The 27112-nt window shown below is 38.4% G+C and overlaps 1 pseudogene; it reads left to right on the plus strand.

Annotated features, from left to right (window-relative positions):
- Nucleotides 1-1165: 1165 nt before the first annotated feature.
- Nucleotides 1166-27112, plus strand: part of LOC132359499 (bridging integrator 3-like) — an 81066-nt pseudogene continuing 55119 nt past the window's right edge.

Below are 27112 nucleotides of genomic sequence, written 5' to 3' on the forward strand. Positions count from 1 at the left end.
ACAAACAAAATAGAGATACGTAAGGTTTCTAATACTCTATTAACAGACATTTCCCCATCTGTTGCATTTACAACTTTCAAATGAAGGAAATAGTGTTTACGGTTTATCCACCCACAACACATAATGAGAGGAAGATAGCTACTTATTTCTGTAGTCTGCCTGTTATTATCTCTAGGGCAGCATAAATTGGTGTATGTTGTATGGAGCATAAGCTCTGCCGACACACAGCTGACACCTCACTTGGCTTCAGCTGCAAGCTGCAGTCTAGCCATTATAGACCACATCTTCCAAAGGACGCCTCCTCATCAGAATGTGATGAGAGAGAAAGCCATGCTTAAGGAAAGAAGAACACTGATGTAATGTGTATACACACAGTCGCCTGTATATGGTGTGAACACTTTACACGATCTACATAAAAGGAAGATATTTTGAGAATGGAATGTAGAGCTAGTATGGCTTAGTCAGAAATGCCTGAGCTTTGGAGTCAGAGATCAATAAGCTAGAATCCTAACTTTATGAACTAATTGCTCTGTGACTTTGAGCCTCAGTTTCTCATCTTTAAAATGGCATTGATAACAACAGAATTCTCCAAAAATGTATTAAGGATAACAGCTAAATTTAATTAAGGGCCTGGTATGTGTCAAACTTTTTACATGTGATGTTTTATCACATCATATCTATCATCTATCCTCTATCCATCTCTCTCTATCTTTCTCATCAACATATGTAAGGACATTGATTCAGCTCTTATGCAATGGGAGGGAGTGTTCCAGCTTGAGTCTAAACTGGGATTTAATGTATCTGATGTATTGACCTGGTGAATAAGGCCTCAGGTAGCGGGTTTGCATGAGGGATTTTTCCAGGTGTAGAGAGGAGTTACTGAAGGAATATGATAAAGTGGTTTCATGTGGGTATCTAGGAATTAGCTTGAAATAGGATGGATGTTATGGTGTTTGTTGAGATTTAGGTATCCCACCACATACCCAAGACTACATAACAAGAAGTAGATGGTAAAGGAGATGACGTGGAGAGACTCTTAGACACAGAGACAGAAGCAGAACTTGTATGGTAAGTAGGTGACAAAGTGTAACACAAAAGAGAAAGGAAGGCTATTTCCCACCACTTACCCAAGACTGTACATAACTAGAAGTAGATGGTAAAGGAGATGACGTGGAGAGACTCTGAGACACAGAGACAGAAGCAGAACTTGTATGGTAAGTAGGTGACAAAGTGTAACACAAAAGAGAAAGGAAGGCTATTTCCCTCCACCTTGGCATGAACACCGTAAGAATCAGAATGTGGCTCTGCTAGAGTCTCTTGAGAGTGTGATGCTTTGAGTGCACTGGACCACAGCTCCCTTGGGAGGTAATCAATGTCCACCTGGTGGGCATCCGCATCTGTGACTGTGACAAGGCTGTGCTATCCTCAAGTGGCTTCCTGATCAGTTACCGTATCCTCAAGGGAGAAAAAGAAAATCAACAAAAGTACCATGTTGTTGAGAATGAATGGAATACCCACTGGGATCCTTTGAAATTTTGAGGAGGCTGTGTCTTTAATAGCCGATCCATAGATTCTAACCCAAGGTCTGACACAAAGGAACTCAGAAAAGCTTTATCAAAGAAGGAATGAAGAATCATCCCCATCCTCAAGTGAATGCTGTGTTTCTCTGTGGGGGCAGTAGTGGCATTCTGGATGGAACATTCTTCATTGTGCAGGACTGTGAAGAACATTTAGCACTAGTTTCCAAGAGCATTCTCCATTCATGGTGGCAATCAAAATATCCACCACCCCATGCTTATTGTGGGGATACTACTCCGTCAGGTTGAAAATCATTGATCTAATGGGACCCAAGACTGCTATGCAGGCTTAGAACCAATATTTCTGTGGGAAGCCATAGAGCTTCTGTAGAGTGGGACCTTTTTCTCTGTATGCTCAGGACATTGGTGACTGGGATTTTCTCTTGCTTCCTTTGGTTGGTGCCCTAGGAATCTCCTAGAAAGAAGCTCCACTTGACATCCCCGTGTGCTTTTCCTGAGCAGTGAGTCTGCCAAGGCCAACCCAGTATCATCCTGAGGAGCCAATCCTGGCCCCTCAACACCACCACCATCTTGGTCTCTGTCATCAGAAGTCTAGAAGCTTCTAAGTACTGCATTCCAGCTGGTGGAGATTTTTGAAAGAGGAGTCAAATGAGAGTAAAAACATCAGCTTTATTTATAGTCTGGTAGATATTAAAGATCAGGAAGATCAGGGCTCTTTGTCAAAAACGGCTTTGGGACTTTTTCTACCGCATAGTCCGTAAGCCATTCTAGAGCCTTATAGAATCTGCCTGGAATATTGTGCTTATGTATGTAAGCGGAGGGGATTACTTGGATAGGGAAGGTGAGATGAGTGAGACAGAGAGAAAGATGCCTTTTAGGATCATTTGTTCGTGTCTTTTTTTTTTTTTTTTCCTTTCACTTTCTGCCTCCCTAAAATTCCAGCAGCAATACTGCCAGTTCTAATATTCACCACTAGGTGGCAGTAAAACAGAAATGTCTGCAAAGAAAGCAGAAATCCCTTCAGAATTATAATAAGTTTTATAGACCAAGACAACTGCAGTTGTAAAACATTATGGTGTATCAATTGGCATATTTGCTGATCAAATCTTTACAAGGTTCGAATAGGCTCATAAATACTGGTTTCTCTAGTTTGGCCTATTCATGCTTCATGCTTCTGTTTAAGACATTTTGGAGGCTGGGAATCCCGCAAATGGTTGAAATATCAAAGCAATATGCCACTGACAATTTGTTTTCCTGTGATTGAGGGAAAATATATATGCCTCGATTAGAAGCACTACCCAAACAAGCAGAATTTGCTACATTCAAAGATGAGCTCATTTTTCATGCAAAGCACAGCCCAGGCTGGAGTGAACCAACAGCTAAATCGTTTTGCTACTTGATTTTTATAAGTGAGTCCAATTCCCTTACCATTCCCATGAGAGTCTTATTATGCAGGGATGTTTCCATTTTTTTTTTTTAATAAATGGTAACCAGCTGATGATAAAGTCAGGCTTTAGGATAAATGCATAAAATCATAGCGAAGGGGGTGACATCAAAATACCCTTTTTCATTAAAGTGTTGGTCTCATGTGGGTGGTTGAAAAGAAAAGTGAATTGGTTTATGACTCTCAGCATTTGATAATGGGGAAACTGAGGCCTAGCTGTTCAGTGACTTGCCCAAAGACATGTGACTGGTGAGTGATCTAACCATACTGTGAAACTAGATTTCCCTTAAGGCAATGGGTGGGCTGTGAAACTGATTACCTTTAGAGACCTGTTGAAGAATTTTTGGATACCAAAGCAAGTTGAATAGCTAAGCTTCCTTCTGTTTTTTGCAGATGTGCACACGGATTATTTTAGAGAAGAGGGTGAAATTCCTTGAAAAGGTAGACCTTCATCATATGGTGCTGCTTATTTTATATACTTAGATAAGGATCTTGTCTCTGACCAATCATTTGTGATAGATTCTGCCTTAGGGAACATCTCTTGGCTTCCTTCTCAGAGCTAATGCTTACGTTCACTTTGCTCTATCTAGAATCCTCTGCTTCCGTTTTCACCTGGATAAATTCTGTTGAAAATGAATTTGGTGGCCCTTTGATGTGTTCCCCAGATATCCTTCCTAGGTACTTTCTCCAGGGAGGAACAGTTCTTTGTCATCATTGCCTGAACTTCCATTAGATGCAAGGTGGAGACCTGATCTGTTTTGCTAGTCGTTATATGCATGGAAGTGCTTGACACATAGGAGGTCCTTGAATAATTACTGTATGAGAGAATAGAGTGATCCTAACCCTGGCTTTTACACAGTGATACTCTTTTTGAAGATGGAATATTTATTTGAGAATTTGAAGTAATACAGAGTATAAAATGTTTAATGTATATTGCATATTAAATGTATTGTAATCATTTTAAATAACTGAAAGTTTTAATTTTATCACAGTAATTATATATGCATATAATTATACTATCTATGTTCCTATATATATATATATATATATATATATATATATCAATGTATCTATCATATATGTATAGATTTGTTTGTTTTGCTCTAGGGAAAGAGATACTAATAATTATTGATCCTTGCTATGCAGCAGGCACTGTATTAGGTCCTTGTACATATTGGTGCTATTTAATCTTCAAATATAAGCAGTTTGAGTGACTAAATTAGAGCTCAGATAATTATATGGCTTGCCACGCACTCAGAATATAAGAAAGCTGGATTCACACCCAGACCTACCTTCCTCAGAAGTTCCTGGTATTTCCATTCTCCAGAAATGAATGGGGCTCAGAGAGCAGGTGTCCCTTTCCTACTGTCAGACAGCTAGTCAGTGGCAGAGCTGAGTGGTAGAATCTGGGACTCCCGACCTTTACAAGATTTCACAATGCCCAGACTTTCCATCAGCTCTGTTTACACTGAGAAATGCATTCATTTGGCAATTGTCTGGGCCCCTTGTGAACAGCTGCTAACTTGTGGTGTTAGCTAGTTCACAGATTCCTTGGTCCTCCTGACTCCAGCTTCTGCAGAGGTTTAGGACTGGGAAATACAGATTTTGTCATTCATTTGCTTGTATATAAAAATCCATTTTCCAGCTCTCCCACTCCTTAGTCTCGTCCTAAGCCATCTTGCTGTGCATTTGTCAAGGACATTTGCCATTTTCAATTTGGAGAGAATAATTCAAGTCAGAGAAAACTAAGCACCAGAATTCATGAAAAAATATATTAGGAACAGTTTAAAAATGGGAATGGCTGTATTTGTTCTATAACAAGCAGAGCATTAAAAAAAAATCAATAATAAGAACAACAACTAATGGTGATAATGTCTTCCCTGACTCATAGGGATATTTAAGAGTAAAATGATGTAATTGATGGGAAACACTTTGAAAAATAAAAGCAGCATGCAGCACAAGACATTATGATGACTATACGATTGTCCTTAAACACAGCTAAAAGTGAGCCTTATCTCCCTCAGGACCAGATGTCATCAGTGAGAAATCATTTGTATAATTCCCTAAGTGCAAAGGATGTCTGCAGGGCTCCAGGCTCTTACACTTGTTGTTATTATCTCTCCATAGGGTGTCCCATGGATGTGGCCCAGGGCAAATTAGAACCTCTCTGAGCCTTTGTTCCCAGGTCTGTGAGATGGGGATTAATCTTATTAGTAATGGCTGCCTTCTACAGAGCAATTCTATGTGCCAGGTACCAGGCATCTGGGGTTTATGATTTCATTTAATGCTTACAAAGGAAATGCCTTATTTTATGGATGAGGAAAATGAAGCATAGGGCAGTGAAATATATAGGCCTAGATCACACAGCTGGAGTATCGTGAAGTGTGTAGATATCCACAGATCTTAACTTAGTCACTGTGTGTGGTGGATTGTGCAGATCTGACTCTCCATCATGCTTTTCTCTATCCCCTCTTCTTCTTTGGGCAGTCACCCCTCCTCCAGAACATAGTCCATAGTGTTCTGTGCCTGTCCACGTCACCACAGGGTAATAGTGTGACCAGGCCTAGCCAGTCACGATAATACTCTCACTCTAGCCCCATTAACTGACTCAAGGGCTGGGTACAGGATGAAGGCCTGGCCAACCAGGATCCCTAGGATTTATATATATAAAAGTGGAGAGAGAGACTATCTCTCCTGTAGGATTGCCAGCCAGGATGAGGTAAGAAGACTCAAGAAGACTGTTTACAATAGGAAAGAACGAAGCCAACAGAATAACAGAGGCAAGAGATGGAGAGCATTCTGGCTGCATCCTTTAAGCCCCTAGGCCCAGCAGTGCTTGAGGTGAGATCCGCCCCACGCTTTCCAGTCATGGGAGTCAGTAAATACCATTTAAAAAAAAAAAGACACTTTTTTTAGAGCAGTTTTAGGTTCACAACAAGGTTGAGAGGAAGGTACAGAGATTTCCCATATCCTCCTGCCTCCACACATGCTTAGCCTCCCCCATCGTCACCCACCAGAGCTGTACATTTGTGACAATTGACAAACTTACATTGACCCATCATAATCACCCAAAGTCCATAGTTCACATTACGGTTCACTCTTGGCGTCGTACATTCTATGGGTTTGGACAAATTTATGATGACATGTTTCCATCACTGTAGTATCATACAGAGTAGTTTCTGTATGATACTAAATAAAATTTTTTTTAATTTATTTACTTTTGGCTGCGTTGGGTCTTTGTTGCTGCTCGTGGGCTTTCTCTAGTTGCAGCGAGCGGGGGCTACTCTTCTTTGCAGTGTGCAGGCTTCTCATTGCAGTGGCTTCTCTTGTTGCGGAGTACAGGCTCTAGGCTTGCAGGCTTCAGTAGTTGTGGCACACGTGCTCAGTAGTTGTGGCTCGCAGGCTCTAGAGCGCAGGCTCAGTAGTTGTGGTGCACGGGCTCAGCTGCTCACGGAGCAGGGCTTGAACCCGTGTCGCCTGCATTAGCAGGCGGATTCTTAACCACTGTGCCACCAGGGAAGCCCTAAAAGTCCTCTGTGCTCTGCCTATTTACCCTGACCTCCCTCTCCTCCAGCCCTGGCAACCACTGACTCTTTCACTGTCTCCATAGTTTTGCCTTTTTCAGATGTCATATAGTTGGAATCGTACTTTTCCAGATTGGCTTCTCTCACTTAGTAATATGCATTTACGTTTCTTCCATGTTTTTTCATGGCTTGATAGTTCATTTATTTTTAAAGCTGAATAATACTCCATTGTCTGGAGGTACCACAGTTTATTGATCCATTCACCTACTGAAGGACATCTTGGTTGCTCCCAGGTTTTGGCAATTATGAATAAAGTTTCTATAAACATCTGTGTGAAGGTTTTTGTGTGGACAAAAGTTTTTAACAAATACAATTTTAAAGCTAATTGAATTAGGTTTTTGGCATTTGCAACCAAAAAAATTTCTAAGTAATATAATAGGTAACAAAGTTTGTTTATACACATTGTCTTCCTTGGTTCTTCCAGCAACTCTGTTCCCAGTGTTCTTATGAGCGGCTTTTTCTAATAGAAATAAGAAGAACCAGAAAAAAACTAATGACCCACTTGATATTTATACTCAGTGTTTGTCCCTCCAAAGACCTTGCTCTTTCCATACTACCCTGCTAGACACAGAAGGTAGAACCAGACATGCTAATGAGCTTTGAGTTTACTGTAAAACAAAGGCAGATAATCTGTCATATTAGAACAATCTCTTTTTTTAAAATAATTAATTAATTTATTTATTTTTGGCTGTGTTGGGTCTTCATTGCTGTACGTGGGCTTTCTCTAGTTGCGGTGAGCGGGGGCTACTCTTTGTTGTGGTGCGCGGGCTTCTCTTTGCGGTGGCTTCTCTTGTTGCGGAGCACAGCCTCTAGGCGCTCAGGCTTCAGTAGTTGTGGCACGTAGGCTCAGTAGTTGTGGCTCACGGGCTTAGTTGCTCTGCGGCATGTGGGATCTTCCCGGGCCAGGGCTCGAACCCGTGTCCCTTGTATTGGCAGGCCGATTCTTAACCACTGTGCCACCAGGGAAGCCCAACAATCTCTTATTTATTCTGATTATCCCCAAGAAGTTAACAAACGTTTTTCTAGTTATTAAGGCAAGTAAATGCCCCAAACTTTTTTTAATAATATCTTGATTTAAATACATTTGACACTTTCGTGCCTTTTTGACAACAGAACTCTAATCATGATTGTACTTTTTACTTGATGATCAGGGTCATAATTTCCCCTGTCATAACAGACAACACTCTTTGCTGTTAATGTGATTGTTTAACTTCCTAATTAGATGGTAAGGTCCATGTGGGTAGACAGTATGCTGTCATTGTCAGTATCATCATCATCGCCATCATCATCATCCCAGTTCTTAGCCCAGTACCTGGTATCTACTGTTAACTAAAGGCCTGAGTCATGAATGCATGCATAACAGGCATAATTGTAAAATGAAGCTGAATAATTCTAATGCAATTCAATTACAAATGTTTAAGAGGCTACTGAAATATGCAAGATTGGTCCTTCATTTAACCCCAGATCACTAAGGTTTTTGTGTTTGTGTGCTTTTTTTTCACATTCCTCCCTCTTTTTCAAGATGTTTTGCTGTTCATATGGGTCTACAACCGTGGGTGTTATATAGGTGTGTGTAGAAAGGAATGACCAGTCTCTAGTATCTGATAGGTCCTGGCTCTGTCCTTCAATATTTGTGTAGCCTTGAACACACCCCTTAACATCTCTGACCTTCACTGTCCTCCAATGCAAAATGGGAATCCAATAGGCTACCCCAAAGATGTGTGATAAGGATTAACTGTGATAAGGCTATCAAGTCACCCAGTAGGTGAACCACAAACATGTTTTAATGAGAGTTCCAGAAGAGTAGGACACTGAATGCCAAAGTATTAAAATGAGGCGAGGGACAGTGCTGCCTGGATGGAGGAAGTGCACAGGGGAATGAAGGTATCACTCAGAGGGTTTCCAGCGTTTTGATACTGCAAGTGCCAGATCAGCCTGAGGCCAAGATCAGGTTGTGAATAAAGAGGTCTTTCTGAGCAATGGAAGGAACACATTTGTTTTCAGAGCAAAGGACTCTTTTCTTTAGTAAGTGATGAAGTCAGTGTACATGAGTCCCATTGCTTTAGATCCCCATTGCCGTCACCTGCGTGTGCAAACCACAAACACTTCCAGGGACCAACTCCAGACAGCTTTGTGGGACATCAAGCTGTTGCTATGTCATCACTTTTTCCTTTCCTGAGGAACATCATCTCTGTTCATCAAAGATAAAGGAAGATTTTTTAAAAAGATAAAGAAAGATAAATATTAGAAAGCAGTTTGGGATGCAGGAGATCCTTAGACCTTGCTATTTACTTAGCCTTTCAAAACATATCTAAATAGATAACTATTGACTACTGTGTTAGCAGGAGAGGGTGGCTGTTGAGAATATGGTCTGGAAGTCACATCGACAGGGATTCACATCCTTGCTTCTGTCTTTATAGGTTTTGTGACTTTGCACAGGTATCTAACCTCTCCAAGCCTCATTACACTCACCCATAAAATAGGTATAAAGTACGTCCTTGGCATGATTGAAGAAGAGCCCAGAGCTTGGTACTTAGCAGTTAACTGACTGTTGCAGTTGCTTGGATTTTTGTACAAGTTATATCAGTGAATCCGAGAGCTAGCAGCACAGAGTTTGCTCAAGGTGGAACATCCCTGGCTGTACTGCATTGTTGGACCCTCCCTCCCTCTCTCCTTTCCTTTCCACTGTTTTTTTCAGTCCTTTGTATATTTCTTGCTTCCTGTCTTTGTCAAACATCTCTTTAAAAAGAATTTTTTTTTGCAGTATAGTTGATTTACAGTGCTGTGCCAATCTCTGCTATACAGCAAAGTGACTCAGTGATACACATATTTTTAAAATCAAACATCTCTTGATCATTTACCTTGTTCCTACAACGGAGCAATCAAACTTCTTTACAAAGTACTTTTGTGGACATTCATTTTGCTTTTACGTATTTTTCATTTTACAAAGTACATTTATATAATGTGTGTTGTTTTATTTCAATACATTTTATTTACCTATAATATATATTCAGAAAAATGCACGAATCACAAGTGGTCAAGTAATTTTTACAAAGTACGTGTACCTACGTAACCAACACTGAGATAAAAAAGTGAAGATTTCCTATACCCCCCCAAATCTCCCCTGTGCCTCTTCCTAACCAAAGGTAACCACTGTTCTGCTTTCCAACAACTTACATTAATTTTGCCTGTTTTTGAACTTTAGTAAATGGAATTATATACTCTTATGTGTGGTTTATTCCTTTCAATTAGTATGTGGGATTCATCCATGTTGTTACATGTAGCAATAATTCTTTCTTGCTGCTGTATAGTATTTTTAAAAATTCATTCTACTATTAATGGACATTTGGGTTGTTATGAATTCTTGTGTTTGTCTTTTGATATACAGGTAAAACAGAAACACATTTCTGCTGGTTGTATACCTAAGAGATAAATTGCTGGGTTGTAGAGTGTAAATCTTCAGCTTGATTAGGTACTGCCTAAAGGTTTCTCAGAGTAATTCAAACAATTTATTCCCTCACCAGCAGAGAATGAGAGTTCTGGTAGCTCCACATACTTACCAACAATTGGTATTGTCAGAATTTTTATTTATACCCTTTCTGTTGGGTGTGTAGTGGTATTATTTTTATTTCAATTTGCATTTCTCTAACACCTAATGAAGTTGAGTGCCTTTGCATATGCTTATTGGCTATTTGAATATCTCCTTTTGTGAAGTGCCTATTCAGGTTTTCTGTCTTTTTTCTTCTTGATTTGTAGCTTTTTTTTTTTTTTTAAATTCTGGATACGGGTTCTTTGCTGTATATATATAGAAAATATATTCTCCCAATTTGTGGTTTACCTTTTCGCTCTGTTTGTATATGTATTTATTTATATATTTATATTTTTAATTTTTATTGAAATATAGTTGATTTACAATGTTTTAGTTTCAGGTGTACAGCAAAGTGACTCAGTTTTATATATATATATGTATATATATACACACACTTTACATCCTCTTTCACTGTAGGTTATTACAAGATATTTTGTATAGTTCCCTGTGCTATATAGTAGGCCCTTGTTGATTATCTATTTTATATATAGTAGTGTGTATACTTTAATCCCAAACTCCTAATTTATCCCTCCCCTCTAACTTTTTACTCTTGAAATCTTGTCTTTTGGCATATAAAATTTCTTAATTCTTATATAGTCTGATGTAATGTTGATTTTTGTGTCCTGTTTAATAAACCTTCACTTATTTTCAGGTCATAAAGATATTTTCTTTTGTTTTTTTTTCTAGAAGATTTAATGTTTTACTTTCCACATTTAGATCTACTTTTAATCAGGAATTAGTTTTTGTTTGTTGTTAGGAAGGAATCAGGGTTCACTTTTCCCATAATAATTTCCAATTCACTTCCCATTTATTGCAAAGCCCATTATTTCCTGACTGCACTGCAGAGAATATTTGTCCGAACCAAGTGACCGTATATGGATAGGTTTAATTTTGAACACTCTCTTGTCTCCTATTGATATATTTGTCTATCTGTGTACCAGTACTACAATGTCTTAATCAATGTGCATTTAAACAAGTTTTGATATTTGGTAGGTAAATCTTGCAGTATTGCCTTTTTCAATATTGTCTTGCTATTCTTAGCCTTTTGCATTTCCACATAAAATTTAGAATCAGCTGGTCACTTTTTACAATAATAACTAGTCCTGCTACAGATGTTGAATGGGATAGTATTGAATAGTATTGAATCAATAGTATGAGTTTTCCAGTCAATAAGGATGGTATAACCCTCCATTTAAATTGGTGTTAATTTCTCTCAGTAATGTCTCATAGCTGTGAGTTCAGCAGTTTTGCACTTCTTTTGTTAAATTTTTTGAAGTATTTCATGTCTATGATGCTACTGTAAATGGTATTATTTAAAATATTTTCTATTTGTTAGTGCTATATAAAAACACTTTTTAAATATCAACCTTGCTATTTTCACTTGTTAGTTCTAATCGTATATTCTTTCAGATTGTCTATTGCATGCAATCATGTCATCTGTGAATAAGGACCTTTTAATTTCTTCCATACCAGTTCTATGGTTTTAATTTTTTTCTTCCCTTATTGTGCTAGCCCAGTCCTCAGTACAATGTTGAATAGAAATGGTAGTATCAAGCATTCTTGTCACATTCTCCATTTCAGGGAAAAAGTTTTCAGTATTTCACTATTAAGTATGATATTTGATATACGGTTTTAAAGAATAGTATTTATCCAATTAGGAAAGTTCACTCCATTCCAAGTTGGCTAGGAATTTTTAGAAGGAAGGGTATTGGATTTTATCAAATGCTTTTATGTATCTAGATTATCATATTGTTTTATTCTTTACTCCATTAATGTGCTAAATTACATGGATTGAACTTTGAGTGCTAAACCAACCAGGAATTTTTATTTCTGGAGTAAACCCTAGTTGGCCTTGGGTACTATCATTTTTGTATACTGCTGGATTGGACTTGTTGATGTCTTATTTAGGATTTTTACATGTTCTTGAGAGAGATTTATCTGACATTTTCCTTTTTTCCAATATCCTTGTCAGGTTGTTGAATCAAGGTTATGCTGATCTCATAAAGTTAGCTATTCTTTTCTATTATCTGGAAAAACTTGTGCAAGATTGATGATATTTTCTCCTTAAATATTTGGAAGAATTAACTAATGAGGCTGTCTGAGCCTAGAGACTTCTCCATTTGGTGGAATGTTTTAATTGGAAATTTAACTTTTTAAATAGCTATAGATCAAGTTTTCTATTCTTGTGTCAGTTTAGGGAAATTTCCTTCTTTTAGGAATTTGGCAATTTCACTTAACTTTTAAAATTTACTGGCATAAAGTTATTTATAATATCCTCTCATTATTCTTCCTTTTTTTGAAAAACGTGTTTGTAGGATATGTTGTGATATGTTCTTTTTCATACCTGGTTATCAAATCTCTCTCCCCACTCCCCTGTCCTCCTTCCTCTGTCTCTGTCCCTCTCTTCTTGATCAATCTTGCTAAGCATTTATTCTTTTTGTTATTCTAATAGTCACTTTTCTTTGTTTATTTCCTCTACTGTGTTTTTTTCCATTTTATTATTTCTGCTCTTTTTGATTTCCCTCCTTCTACTATTTCAGTTAATTACTTAAAACTTTGGGTTTGGGCCTTTTAAAATTTCTTTTCTAACATAAGCTTTTAAGGCTACACATTTTCCTTTAAGTCCGTATTTCAGCAGCATCTGCGAGTTTTGATATGTTTTTTAATAATTTAGTACAAAATATTTTCTAATTTTCATTGTGGTTTATTCTTTAACCCAAGGTTCATTTGGAATTATTTTGCATAATCGTTAGTTTTAGGGATTTTCTGTTTAGATTTTTGTTATTGTTTTCTAGCTCTAAACCACCGTGTTCAGAGGGCATATTATGTATGACTTAAATTATATGCAAGGCGTTGAGACTTGCTTTATAGTCAAGTGTATTGTCAATTTTGATAAATGTTCTATGTACACTTGGAAATACTGTGTGTACTGCTACTGGTGCTCTCAGCTGCAGTGTTCTAACAATAGCTGTCAATTAGTTCCAGAGTATTATTTGTGCTATTCAGATCTTTTTTTGTTTGTTTTTACTGATATTTTTGTCAGTGTATATACTGGTTATTGAGAGAGGCATGCTAATATTTCTATGATTATGTATTTATTTTTTCTTTTTTCCTATGTCAGTTTATATTTCATGTATTGTGAATCTATGCAGTTGAGTTCATATTAATAAGTGTTAAATCATCCTTTTCTCCTATGAAAAATTTTTTTAATTTCTAAAAATGTGTCTTGGGACTTCCCTGGTGGTCCAGTGGTTAGGACTCTGCGCTTCCAATGCAGGGAGCACGGGTTCAGTCCCTGGTCAGGGAACTAAGATAACACATGCTGTGCAGCGCAGCCAAAAATATTTTAAAAAAATGTGTCTTACCTACATTGTCTGATATAGTTTTTTTTTTTTTTTTTAATTAGTGTTTGCATGGTATATATATTTTCATTTGTGGCTGAAGCTATGGATGCTGGTATCTCCTCAGCACTCAGTCTTCCAGGAAATGCTAAATCATCCTACTGAGTCCCATAAGCACCTTCAACTCTCTGCCCGACATTTTTAATTGACTCCTGTGGCAGGCAGGAAGTAGGGGGAGTTAGTAGTTCTCCAGGCAGAGCCCTCTACCAATAAGGTGTGGGAGTTTAGGGATAAATACCTCAGTTTTCTAACCCCTCAGTTGAGACAACTGTGATATATATTGTATACCATCCCGAATCAGTCCATAGCAGAATTCAGTTATAATTGCCTCAAGAATTAAACTGTTCATTAATGCATCCAGTATCCTACCTTTCCCTGTCTTATTTTCTCATTCCCTTACATATGATCCTGTCATCACTTAATAGTAAACTATTTGCACTCAAATACTTGTGTCAGTGTCTGCTTCTGAAAAAATCCAGCCTAGGAAGCTATCTTTTTCCTTACAGTTTGTCTAATATCTTTATATTTAAAGATGGAGCATATTGTTTTATTCAGTCTGTTAATTTTTGTTTTTAATCAAAATATTAATCCACTTACACTTAATGTGTATACTGGTGTATTTGTGTGTTCTGTTTTCTCTCATGTCTAGCTTCATTATTTCTCCTCTATTAACCTGTTAGTTATACATTCTTTTACCATACTTTTAGTGAGTATCCTAGAAATTACAAGCACACTTAACTAATTACAGTCTAATATAAATTAGATCTTTTACCACTTCCCAGATATTGCTGATTGAGAACATTTATACTCCTTTTATTCTTTTCCTGATTTTTGGTTATTAATGTCAAGCAAAGTAACACATACATTTTAGAGTTCACAAGACATTATTATCATTGTTTGTATAGATAATATTCATTTAGGTTTATATACTTGATGTACCTCTACCAATTGTCCTTAATTCTTTCCTGCATTTGGATTTTATTGCTTAGAATCATTTTCCTACTGTCTGAAGAGCTAACTACTTTTAGTGGGATTCTGTTGGCAATGAATTTTCTCAGGGTTTTTTGTTTGCTTGTATAGAGACATTTTTATTTACTCTTTGCTTTTTTCTTCTTTATATGTGACATTGTTTTTATTTAAGAACAACTTACATACATTCAAAGCACAAAATCTCAGCGTTCAGCTTGATGAATTTTTATGTATACCATCCAAATCAAGGTTTTGAACATGTAGAGCACTCCAAGAAGTTTTCCCATCCTTCCCTACAGACAACACTTTTGCTATAGAAGTAACTGCAATTCTGTGTTCTCCAACAATACGTTAGTTTTGCCTGTTTTTGAAGTTCATACAAGTGGTACCATACAACATGTACTTTTGTTTCTGGCTTCTTTGACTCAACATTAGGTCTGAGGAATCATCTTTTATGTGTAATAGTGGGCTTTTGTTTTTATTGCCATGTAGTGTCCCATTGACTATATTACAATTTATTTATCCACTCTATTATTGATGGACACTTGGGTTGTTTTTCATTTTGGGCTATTAATAATAAAGCTGTGATGAACATTATTGTATAGGCTTACTTTTGGCAGGACATAAATACTTATTTCTGTTGGGTATGTACCATTTTTCATTGGTTTTAGTTTTGGGAGTTAATAGTTATTTCCTTTAAGAACTTTAAAAAGCATTTTTATAGTTTTATAGCCTCTAAAGTTTCTATTGAAAGGTCAGGCATTAAGTTTTACTATTGCTCCTTTGAAGATAAATGTGCTTTTTCCTCTGGTTGCTTTTAAAATGATTTTGTTTTTGGTTTTTAGTAGTCTTATTATGATATTCCTAGGTGTGGTTTTCTTTTTATATATCCTGCTTTAATCTGTGGCTTAATATCTTTTGTCAATTTTTGATAATTTTCAACTGTCAACTTTCAAATATTGCCTTTGATCCTTTCTTTTTCTTCTTCCTTTACGCAATTCCATTATATACATGATAGAGCTTTATATCCTCTCTCATAGGTCTTTCTTGGTACTTTCTAAGATTTTCATCTTTTCTTCCTCTCCCTGTGTTAGCTGGAATAGTTTCTATTGACCTAACTCCTGATTCACTGTTATGTCCATATAGAATTCTTAATTTTGATTATTATATTTTTCAGTTCTAAATTTTTAATTTGATTTTTGTAAGTGCCAGTTCTCTGATTACATTCTCCATCTTGTCATCTCCACATTTTACTGACATTTATTTTTTTTTATTAAGTTGGACAAAGGCTTTTTAAAAATTTTATTTACTTAATTTATTTAATTTTATTACTTTTTTAAATTTTTGGCTGTGTCGGGTCTTCATTGCTGCGCAGGCTTTCTCTAGTTGTGGCAAATGGGGACCACTCTTCGTTGTGGTGCGCGGGCTTCTCATTGTGGTGGCCTCTCCCATTGCAGAGCATGGGCTCTAGGCGTGCGGGCCCCAGTAGTTGTGGCACGCGGGCTCAGTAGTTGTGGCTCATGGGCTCTAGAGCGCAGGCTCAGTAGTTGTGGCCCACAGGCTTAGTTGCTCCTTGGCATGTGGGATCTTCCCGGACCAGGCCTCGAACCCGTGTCCCCTGCATTAGCAGGTGGATTCTCAACCACTGTGCCACCAGGGAAGCCTCTACTGACAGTTATTTTAAAGTTCATGTCTGATGGGCTCCCAAACCAGGTCATCTCCCGTTCTTTTTCCATTTTCTGTGTTTTTCCTGTTATTCTTGTTTGTTGATATGTCTGTTATGTTTAATTGAATGGCAGACATAATTTATGGGAATCTGTGGAAGTTCTTGGTGATGTCATTTGCCTTTAGAGTGAGTTTGCCATATGCTCAAGATCGTCAATAGAGGGCAGGTCACATGAATACAATCTGAGACTGAGATGCATTGAAGCTGGGTTGCAACTTTGGTAAGGTTCCATTTGCGTCTGGTCCATCCCATATCTGGAGGGTAGACCCCCATAGACATTATTTATTTGATTCTTATATTGTATCAGGTAGGATTCCCTGGGATGCTGCAAGTAAAAGAAAAAGTAGCTTAAACAGAATAAATTTATCATCTTACATAACGAGAAGTCCAGAGATAGGCTGGTTCTTTGGCTGCTAATTCGTAAATGCATCCCGGATCTAGCTTGGGTTCTTTAAAATTCTCTTGGCTTTGTTCTCATGGTTTTATGGTCGCTGCAGTTATGGGTCTCATGTGTAGCTAACACTATCCTGAGGTAGGAAAGTGAACTTGTCTTTATGGGGCTCTGTGTAAGAGTGAATAATCCATCATCTGGAGGCCTCCTTCCCCCAGAGTCTTCCCTTCATGTCTCTTTGGCAAGAATTTTGTCACATGCCTATGCCTAAACCAGATTTTGTCAGGGGCAATGGAAGGGCCATGTTTGACTTAGACTAGTCAAGATTAACCACTTAGGCCTGGGAGGGGTCCTTTCTCTGAGCATATAGCCAAGGGGAGTGTGAACACCTACGCAAAACTGGGACCTGATTAACAAAGAAGAAGGAAATAATATGTATCTGTCACTTGGAGAGATAGCTGGGTCTCATACAGCAATCCTATGAGAAGCATATTATTGTTGTCGATCCAGTTTTAATTATGAAAATTCTGTGATTTGCCGAGTTTGAATACCTAGCACAAGGTCAGTTATTTGGTGTCAGAGTCTCTACTAAAATAAATATCATCTGATTCCAGATTCTGTGTTCCTTTTTTTAAAAATAAATTAATTAATTAATTTATTTTTGGCTGCATTGGGTCTTTGCTGCACACAGGCTTTCTCTAGTTGCGGCGAGCGGGGGCTACTCTTCGTTATGGTGCACAGGCTTCTTATTGCAGTGGCTTCTCTTGTTGCAGAACATGGGCTCTAGGCGCACGGGCTTCAGTAGTTGTGGCACATGGGCTCAGTAGTTGTGGCTTGCGGGCTCTAGAGTGCAGGCTCAGTAGTTGTGGCGCATGGACTTAGTTGCTCTGTGGCATGTGGGATCTTCCCGGACCAGAGTTTGAACCCGTGTCCCCTGCATTGGCCAGGGAAGCCAATGTGTGCCACCAGGGAAGCCCCTCTGTGTTCTTTTTAATGCCTCGCTGTCTTCTGACAAGGATAGAAGTTTCCTTTTTTTTTTATAACCGCCACTATAAGATGTTCACACATACAAACTGAGGTAGATGTCACAATTTCCTTCACCCTGCCTTTCCAGATCTTAGCAGAAATGTCATAAATGGTCAATCAGGCTGAGAATGTTGTGGGGATGGTGTTAATCACCTACAGATCTAAGATTGCCTAAAATTTTAATTTATATATTTATGTGGCCATTCCTCAATAAGTAGTGGACATAAGCCACCTAGGGCCTAAGCATTATAAGGTGTTGCTATTCAAGATGTAACCACAAGGGACAAATTTGATTTTTTTACTTCCATTAGCAAATATGATTTGTGTCCATTCTCTGCTGCCATTCATAATTTTGAACTCCACTCTACTTAAAATATTCCCTCTCAGCATCAGCTGAATGATTTTCACAAGAATCTGTCTCTTTGAGAAGTACCCTTAGAATGATGGATTAGTGGTCCTGACAACATTTGCTAAGTTGGGAGCCCGTTAGCCCTTTCCATTTCTCTCCTCCAGAGTGGAGGTGGGGAGCCATGAAGCCCTGCCATCAGAAGAGTTGGAGAGTAGACCTCTTCATGGCAAAGCAGCTGGAACAACCACAATTGCAGCCCTTGAGAGCAGCTCCTGCCACGGGGTCAGAGGAGCAGCATTTTACGTTCCTTTGTAGAATAAACTGAATATTTTTATAAGAAACAAATCTTCCATCTATAATCCTGTTCCCATTAGTGGGTCAAGGCAAGAGCAAACCAGAGAGGCTTAATTTACTTAGGAGACATTCAGTATAAATACTATATTCCCTTGTGTGATGTTCTTGTTCTGTTAGCCTTAATACGTGCAAACAAAGATGACTTACCCAAAGTTTTGATATGCTCGAAGACCATCCTTCTTATAACAGGGTGTTCTTTCTCGGCTGGGTGTCAAGAAGATCTCGAAAGTCTACATCAACACAGCATGTATTTTCCCTCTGCTAAACTACCATACAATCTGTAATTGCTAACCCCACAAATTTGAAAGTTTACCTTAACATTTGCGGGAAGCAGATGGTTTTCATACACTGCCAACCTGTTGTTACCAAAGCATTTTCCAAGAATTGTTTCCCAGCCACAGTCACTAGCATAATTAACCTTTCTGTGGATTGAATAAACAAGAAAGTGATCACCAATATGCCTGAAAGCCAAATGCACCATTCAAGATTTGCCTCAGAGCAAGCTCTGGGACGCATGTAAAACCACATGTGGCATGATGAATAATCAAATTTTGGTATGTTTTCTGGTGGCCACTGTTCCTTCTTCTGTCTCCTCCTCTATTCCATAGAACACCCTCTGGTTCTGGTCCTGTGTTCTTATTTACCTGTTTCTGTCTGCAGCCATTGGTCTGGCTAGGCCCCAAGATAGTCTTCTGAATAGAATAGTAACCAGGAAAGAAGTGTCTAGGCTGTGAGAGAAAATGGCCTCAGATTTGAAGCTTTAGGATCAGTGCTTCACAGCTGTTTGTTTCCCTACAGGCTTCATCCGGCCTTTTTCAATACCTGTGAATTTCCTGCCGCTGCCCCTACCCTCCCCACCTTCCTGGTCTTTGCCTTGTGTTCTGAGTGTCTTGCTGATTTCTCTCACTCTCTCTTTGGTTTATATTCCACTGTTTCTTCTGACTTTTAAAAAACTTTTTACTTTGAAACAATTATAGATTCATAGGAAGTAGCAAAAAAAAAACAAAAAAACCCCCAAAAACCTAACAAACAAAATGTGCAGAGGTCCCATGTATAGCTTTCAATTAGTTTTCCCTAATGGTTACATCTCCCATAACTATAGTACAATATTCATACCAACTGACATTGATACAATCCACAGGGTGTATTCAGGTTTCAACAGTTTTAGATGCACCTGTGTGTGTGTGTATGTGTATGTGTGTGTACGTGTGTGTTCTGAGTTTTAAAGAGGAAACATCTTCAGTCTTCTGCCTGACTTTGGAATGGCTCAGAGTCAGATTCAATAAACATTCATTAAGTATATGTATGAGACATTGACAGATAATTCACATGAGCTCCTTCAGTTGATCTTCACATCAACCCTTTTAAGAAGAGATTATGTTATTTATTTTACCTGTGAGGAATGCAAGCAAACTCCACAGAAATCCTGTGGTATTCCCAAGGTCATCTAAGTAACAGCGTGATTCCAAGGCCAGGGCTCAACGATGCTGCTTGCCTGGTCCTTCAGCCTCTATGTAGACCATGGCCTCTCTTTTCATGCACTTTATTCAAGTCATAGCCTGACTTGGACCTCAGCTTTGCAGGGGCCTCCTACTTTCCCGCCTCCCTGACCTAGACTAAGTCTTTGTGACCTCCCTGATTCATAGCCTAGACTCACTTCAGGCCAGAATAAAACTCAGGTCTTTTGACTCCTGGTGAAAGTTCTCCACACTGATTCTTGTCAGAGTGGAGGAGGATGTTTTCCCCTTCATAATGATAAGTACCACTGACTGAGGACCTACTACGTGTCATGAGCTGTGCTAGCCTTCTTGCCTCATTTTCACTCTGAGAAGTCCTATGAGATAATTATTATTATTATCCCCATTTTACAGTTGAGGACACAGGCTCAGAGAGCATAAGTGACTTAGCATCAGGCACAGAATTATCAGGTGGCAAAACCGGGACTGGAACTTGTGGCTGTCTGACTCCAGACCTGTATTTGGGAACTATACTTCTTGCTTTGAAAGTGTCAACTGAAAAAATGCACAATGTGAGGGTTGTGAGTGAAGTTTTGTTTGGGGCAAAATGAGGACTCTAGCCTGGGAGATAGCATTTCAGAGAGCTCTGAGAAACTGCTCCAGAGAGGCTGTGGGGGAGGTCAGTGTTACATACGATTTTAGTGAATGGGGTACGTGCAGTCAAGCACACATCTTGGCAGAGGTTGGCTGCTAGTCACGAGGAGCAGATGTCACCGTTAATGATTTTAGTGCTTTTCTAGACATGAGGAGAGGCAAGAATTGGGCTCATAAAATCTCCTGAAAATATCTAACTATCTGAAGACCTCTTCTGCCAGTTTTTCCCAGAGCACAGAGTGCCTCATTCCTGATCTCCACCCTAAACTCCTTTTAGGGAGTGTTGAAGGTCAGCAGCTACAGTGACTCATGATTTAATTCTTGCAGAGGTAGATGGCAAGTGCCAATTTGTAGTTGGCAAAAGAAACAAATAATTACCTCATTTTCCTCCAGACATGAAAACAAAACAGAAAAGTTCAAATTGTGTGATATAGAGATAAAAATTAGAGATTAACGCTATCAAATTACCAATGGAATTTTTCACAGAACTAGAACAAGAAATTTTACAATTTGTATGGAAACACAAAAGACCCCAAATAGCCAAAGCAATCTTAAGAAAGAAAAACGGAACTGGAGGAATCTGGCTCCTTGACTTCAGACTATACTACAAAGCTACAGCAATCAAGACAGTATGCTACTGGCACAAAAACAGAAATATAGATCAATGGAACAGGATAGAAAGCCCAGAGATAAACCCATGCACATATGGTCACCTTATCTTTGACAAAGGCAAGAATATACAATGTAGAAAAGACAGCCTCTTCAATAAGTGGTGCTGGAAAAAAAGGACAGCTGCATGTAAAAGAATGATATTAGAACACACCCTAACACCATACACAAAAATACACTCAAAATGGATTACAGACCTAAATGTAAGACCAGACACTATAAAACTCTTAGAGGAAAACATAGGCAGAATACTCTATGACATAAATCACAGCAAAATCCTTTTTGACCCACCTCCTAGAGTTAGGGAAATAAAAACAAAAATAAACAAATGAGACCTAATGAAACTTAAAAGCTTTTGCACAGCAAGGGAAATCATAAACAAGATGAAAAGACAACCCTCAGAATGGGAGAAAATATTTACAAATGAAGCAACTGACAAAGGATTAATCTCCAAAATATACAAGCAGCTCATGTAGCTCAGTATCACAAAAGCAAACAACCCAATCCAAAAATGGGAAGAAGACCTAAATAGACATTTCTCCAACGAAGACATACAGATGACCAACAAATACATGAAAAGCTGCTCAACATTGGAGTAGCTTTTGGAGTAATCCAAAGCTGTAATCCAATGTATGCTCCAATCCAGCATCATTGGAGTAATGCAAATCAAAACTACAATGAGGTATCACCTCATACCAGTCAGAATGGCCATCATCAAAATGTCTACAAACAATAAATGCTGGAGAGGGTGTGGAGAAAAGGGAACCCTTCTGCACTGTTGGTGGGAATGTAAATTGATACAGCCACTATGGAGAACAGTATGGAGGTTCCTTAAAAAATTAAAAATAGAACTACCATATGACCCAACAATCCCACTACTGGGCATATACCCTGAGAAAACCATAATTCAAAAAGATTCATGTACCACAATGTTCATTGCAGCACTATTTACAATAGCCAGGACATGGAAGCAACCTAAATGTCCATCAACAGATGCATGGATAAAGAAGATGTGGCACATATATACAATAGAATATTACTTGGCCATAAAAAGGAACGAAATTGAGTTATTTGTAGTGAGGTGGATGGACCTAGAATCTGTCATACAGAGTGAAGTAAGTCATAAAGAAAAGCAAATACTGTATGCTAATGCATATATATGGAATTTTAAAAAGTGGTACTGATGAACCTAGTTGCAGGGCAAGAATAAAGATGCAGATGTAGAGAATGGACTTGAGGGGACAGGGCGGGGGGAGGGGAAGCTGGGATGAAGTGAAAGAGTAGCACTGACATATATACACTACCAAATGTAAAATGGATGGCTAGTGGGAAGCTGCTGCATAGCATTGGGAGATCAGCTCGGTGCTTTGTGACCATCTCGAGGGATAGGATAGGGAGGGTGAGAAGGAGGCTCAGGAGGAAGGGGATATGGGGATATATGTATACATATAGCTGATTCACTTTGTTGTACAATAGAAACTAACACAACATTGTAAAGCATTTACACTCCAATAAAGATGTGAAAAAAAATTAAAGATTAAAATTAATTCATGTAGTATATTAAAATTTGGGGGCTTCCCTGGTGGCGCAGTGGTTGAGAGTCCGCCTGCTAATGCAGGGGACACGGGTTCGAGCCCTGGTCTGGGAGGATCCCACATGCCGCGGAGCAACTGGGCCCGTGAGCCACAATTGCTGAGTGTGCGCGTCTGGAGCCTGTGCCCCGCAAAGGGAGGGGCCGCGATAGTGAGAGGCCCGCGCACCACGATGAAGAGTGGACCCCACTTGCTGCAACTAGAGAAAGCCCTCGCACGAAACGAAGACCCAACACAGCTAAAAATAAATAAATAAATAAATAAATAAAATTAAAAAAAAAATTTTTTTTTGAATTATTTCCTAATAATTAAAAATTGGGAGATTTCACATAAAAATCTGGATTTCTAGATTTTCATGATAGACCAACACAACTGGCAATGGAATCTTGGCACAGCCCTGAGTCTATGCCTTCTGGGTTGCCATTGTTCCCTGACAGCCCCTTTTCCCTGCCCTTCCAACCCTGCAGGCTTGTGAATTGTTGGTGGTTCCTCAGGTAGAGCATCAAGGGAATGGGACAAAGTTGTGGCTTTAAATCACGATTCCAATAGTACCTGTGCACCTATGGCAGCCTTGAAACATCATCACGGGTCCTTTGACATTTCATTTCATGTTTACCTTCCCTCCTCTTGAATTTGTGTGAGTTTATGACTGCTTTGGCCAATAGAATCTGGGAGGAGTAACTATGTGACTTTCAAAGTTAGGTTATAAATGTCATGCAGTTTCTTCTTGTTCGCTGGAACACCCTCTTTTGGAACTAACCTAGGACCATCATGCTGGAGAGGCCATGTGTAGGCCTTCTGGTCAAAAGTCCCCTTGATCTTGGTAATCATTCCACAATGTATATGTATGTCAAATCATCACGTTGTACACTTTAAATCTAAACAATGATATTTGTCAATTGTATCTCAATAAAATTAAAAAGAAAAAAAGTCCCAGCTGAGTCCAGCCTACCAGCTATCCCTGACAAAGCACCAGACATGAGTAAAGCCATCTTCAGTCCTCCAAGCCAGCCCATCTGCCAGGTGAATACTACTGAGAGATTTCAGTGCTACATGGAAGAGTCATACAGCTGAGCCCTGCTCAGATACTTCACTGCAGAATCATGAGATACAATAAATTGTTACTATTGTAAGCTATGGGGTAGTGGGGATTTTTGGCAGTCAATTAGACAAAGGATTTAAAGTTCTGTGCCTTAGTTTGATCAGGTATAAAATAGAATTCAGAAAATATGTCTTGTCCTTTTCATACAGATGAAAATAGGAGCAATTTAAAGAATGGATTTAGCAACACATTGAAAAATACCAAGTACTATTCAAATAAGGTTATTATGATTATAAAAGACTGATGGCTTTGTGACCATCTTTACTACTTCACCAAGCCTCAGTTTCTTTATCTTTAAAATAGAGATATTAATAGCTGTCACTGGCTGTGATTAAGTACTTAGCACAGCACAAAGCACATAAGTAGTTCCTTTTCCTTTACTTCTTTTTAGAGCCTTCTAATTATTGTTTCTTCTTTGTAAGGTGTTTCAAGCTTGACTCTCCTTGGACTCATGTACCTAAACTCCAATCTCTCCCTTTTTCGCATCAAAACTGAGCAATCCTGAGTGAGCGTCAATTACTCAAGATCCTTCTAAAAGGTATGGTGGGGGAGGGGAGAATGGCATGCCCATTCTTTCAGAAGCAGCATATTGCAATGAAATGAGCACAAATCTTGAAATCAAGAATTTGGTACCTGTAGGATTTCATGATGCCTCTCACATCTAGGCAACTTAAAAATCAAGGCAGCATATTAGAACACTTCACGAAAAAAGATGCAATGGCATGGTAAGGGAAATGGAACAGTTCACTGTCTGTGGTTCTAAATCAAATTAACTCTTCCAGCTCAGGAGCAGAATACTTCCTTGATCTATTCAATATATAGCTTTTGATGTGTATTCCAAAGGATCTGATTCCAGATGTTTCAGATTTGCTGGTTGTGGTATGGTTATTTGGTACTTTTCTCTAAGGTGCTCAGCAATTTCTTTAGAGGCGGGTAATTTGTTTCATTCCCTCTGCAATTAGTTTGGAAAACTAATATTCAGTATTTATATCTATATCTGATATGCCCAAGGAGTTTGCCATTTCTCTACTTCCTATAGCCTAAGAGGGAGAAGCCTTCAAATGATACAAATGTTGTGATAAAGACAAACTTGGTGGGGAACTTAGAAGACACAATCTCTTTTTCCAAGATTAGATTGTTGATGGTCTGGGCCTCTTCTATTTACTTTCCCAGAGCCTGGGGTAGACCAAGGACGTGAAGATCATATAGGATAAGTGTGCCATGGAGTTTTTGGGCAGATCGCCGTGCAGTTAAACACTTGCTATAGGAGTCCATGTGTTACTGACCCTCCCAAGTTGGGCCCCAACAAGGGTCCTCCTGCTGGGTGTGGCTCATGCCAATAGAACGAGACCGAGTTTGGTTCAGAAGCAAAGGATGATCAAAGAATGGAAAGGTGAGAGCTTGCACTGGAGAATTGTTAATGGGCTTTGCTTGGTGACACCTGATGTTGGTCTCAGTGTGTGTGGATCAGACTTATGTCATGAAGCAAGATGCAAAAAGCACTTTGTTAATAAAGCCTGTGAATGTAGTATATATTCTTTGTTTGCTCAGCTTGAAATGCTTTTCCCTACATCCACATAAACCTAGTAACTCTCATCCATATTTTAAGACATTCTTTTTGCTCTGGAAAAACCTTACTTGAGTCATCTGAGCAAAATTATTCACTCTACTTGTTGTAGCCCTACTTTTTGTAGTACTTACTTTGATTGCAGGATAGCATTTGTTTCTATACATTGGTCTTCCCGACTAGACTGTGAGTTCTTTCTAGGTAAATGCCATGCCTGTTTCTTCTATGATAACTCACTACACAGCACGGGGGTTGATTTTGAGAAAATACCTAATAAATAATTGGATAATTATTTACAAGGCTTTGGAAACAAAATAAAAGCAGAAAAGACTTAAAGGATTTTGGAGAAGAGAAAGGGAACTTGTACAATATTTATTGAATGCCTAATATATGTCATTTAACATAGAATAACTTATTTGTTCCTCAAAGCACCCTTTAGAAAAAACAGTATTATTGTCCTTATTTGACAGAGCAGGAACTGAAGCTCAAAAAGTGTAATAAATATATCAAAATTACACAACCAAGATTTGGTTAATTCAGAATTTGATTTGAAATCTGTGTGATTCCAAAACGCTAAGTCTTTTATACTATCTTTTCTACTTCTCAGTGAGGTTAGAACTCATAGTGTATGCTCCTAGTGAACAGGATTTCTGGAAGTCTGATTTATTTTACTCCATTTTGTCAGAAGAGAATGCTTAGCCACCTCCCAAACATCAGGCCTGTCTCCACCTAGTGACTTCCTGACTTCCTGGCTACTTCCACGATCCAATATTCTCAGACTGTGAAGAGACCAAGAACTTGATTAGGCTTTGGTTAGCAGTAGGTGAAAGGACTGTGCTTAAATCACATAATTTTTAAAGCTTTATTGAGGTATATTCGATATACAAAAAACTCACACGTATTTGAAGTGTATAATTTGGTAAATAGGCATGAAAACATTATAGTTTCCTTGTACCTCTGTGTAGAACGGCCAGTAATGTTAAATAGAAGTGGTCCAAAGTGGTCCCTTGATTTGCTCCTCATCTTAGGGGAAAGCATTCAGTCTTCTACTGTTAAGTATGATGTTTGCTTCACAGTTTTTGTAGATGTGGTTCATTAGATTGTGGTTGTTCCTTTCTATGCCTTGAGTGCCGAGAGGGTTTTTGTTTGTTTTTGTCTTATTTTTTCTAGTCAGAATTGGATGTTGGATATCATCAGAGGATTTCTCTGAATCTACTGAGATGATTATATGTTTTTCTTGTTAATCTGTTAATCTAATGGTAAATTGCCCTCAAGATTCTTTATAACTTTTAGATTCCATGTATCTATGATTATAGGGTATTTAAATACTTGGATATATCTTATCAAAATTCTAGTATTGTTTTGGACATCATAAGTCTAAAGGCTAATAACTAAAGATGATATAAATATGTATCTTAGGTAGTGTAGCAAATTTATACTTATTAGACTTGTAGCTGGAGTTCTTTTCATCACATGGGCTTTGATATTTATTAACTTTTTCTTACCTAAAATAAAATTATTCCTGACTATACAATTCTGTAGGTTTTGATACTCAGAGTCATGCAACTACTCCTAAAATCATGACACAGATTCATCTCTCTCTCTCTATGCCAAAATTCCCTTATGTAGTTTCTTTCTAGGTAAGCCCAGCACCCCCCTCCGAACCTTGAAAACCATTGATTTGTTCTCAATATTTATAG

The sequence above is a fragment of the Balaenoptera ricei genome, chromosome 1, assembly GCF_028023285.1.
Source record: "Balaenoptera ricei isolate mBalRic1 chromosome 1, mBalRic1.hap2, whole genome shotgun sequence".
In the NCBI taxonomy this organism is placed as follows: Eukaryota; Metazoa; Chordata; class Mammalia; order Artiodactyla; family Balaenopteridae; genus Balaenoptera; species Balaenoptera ricei.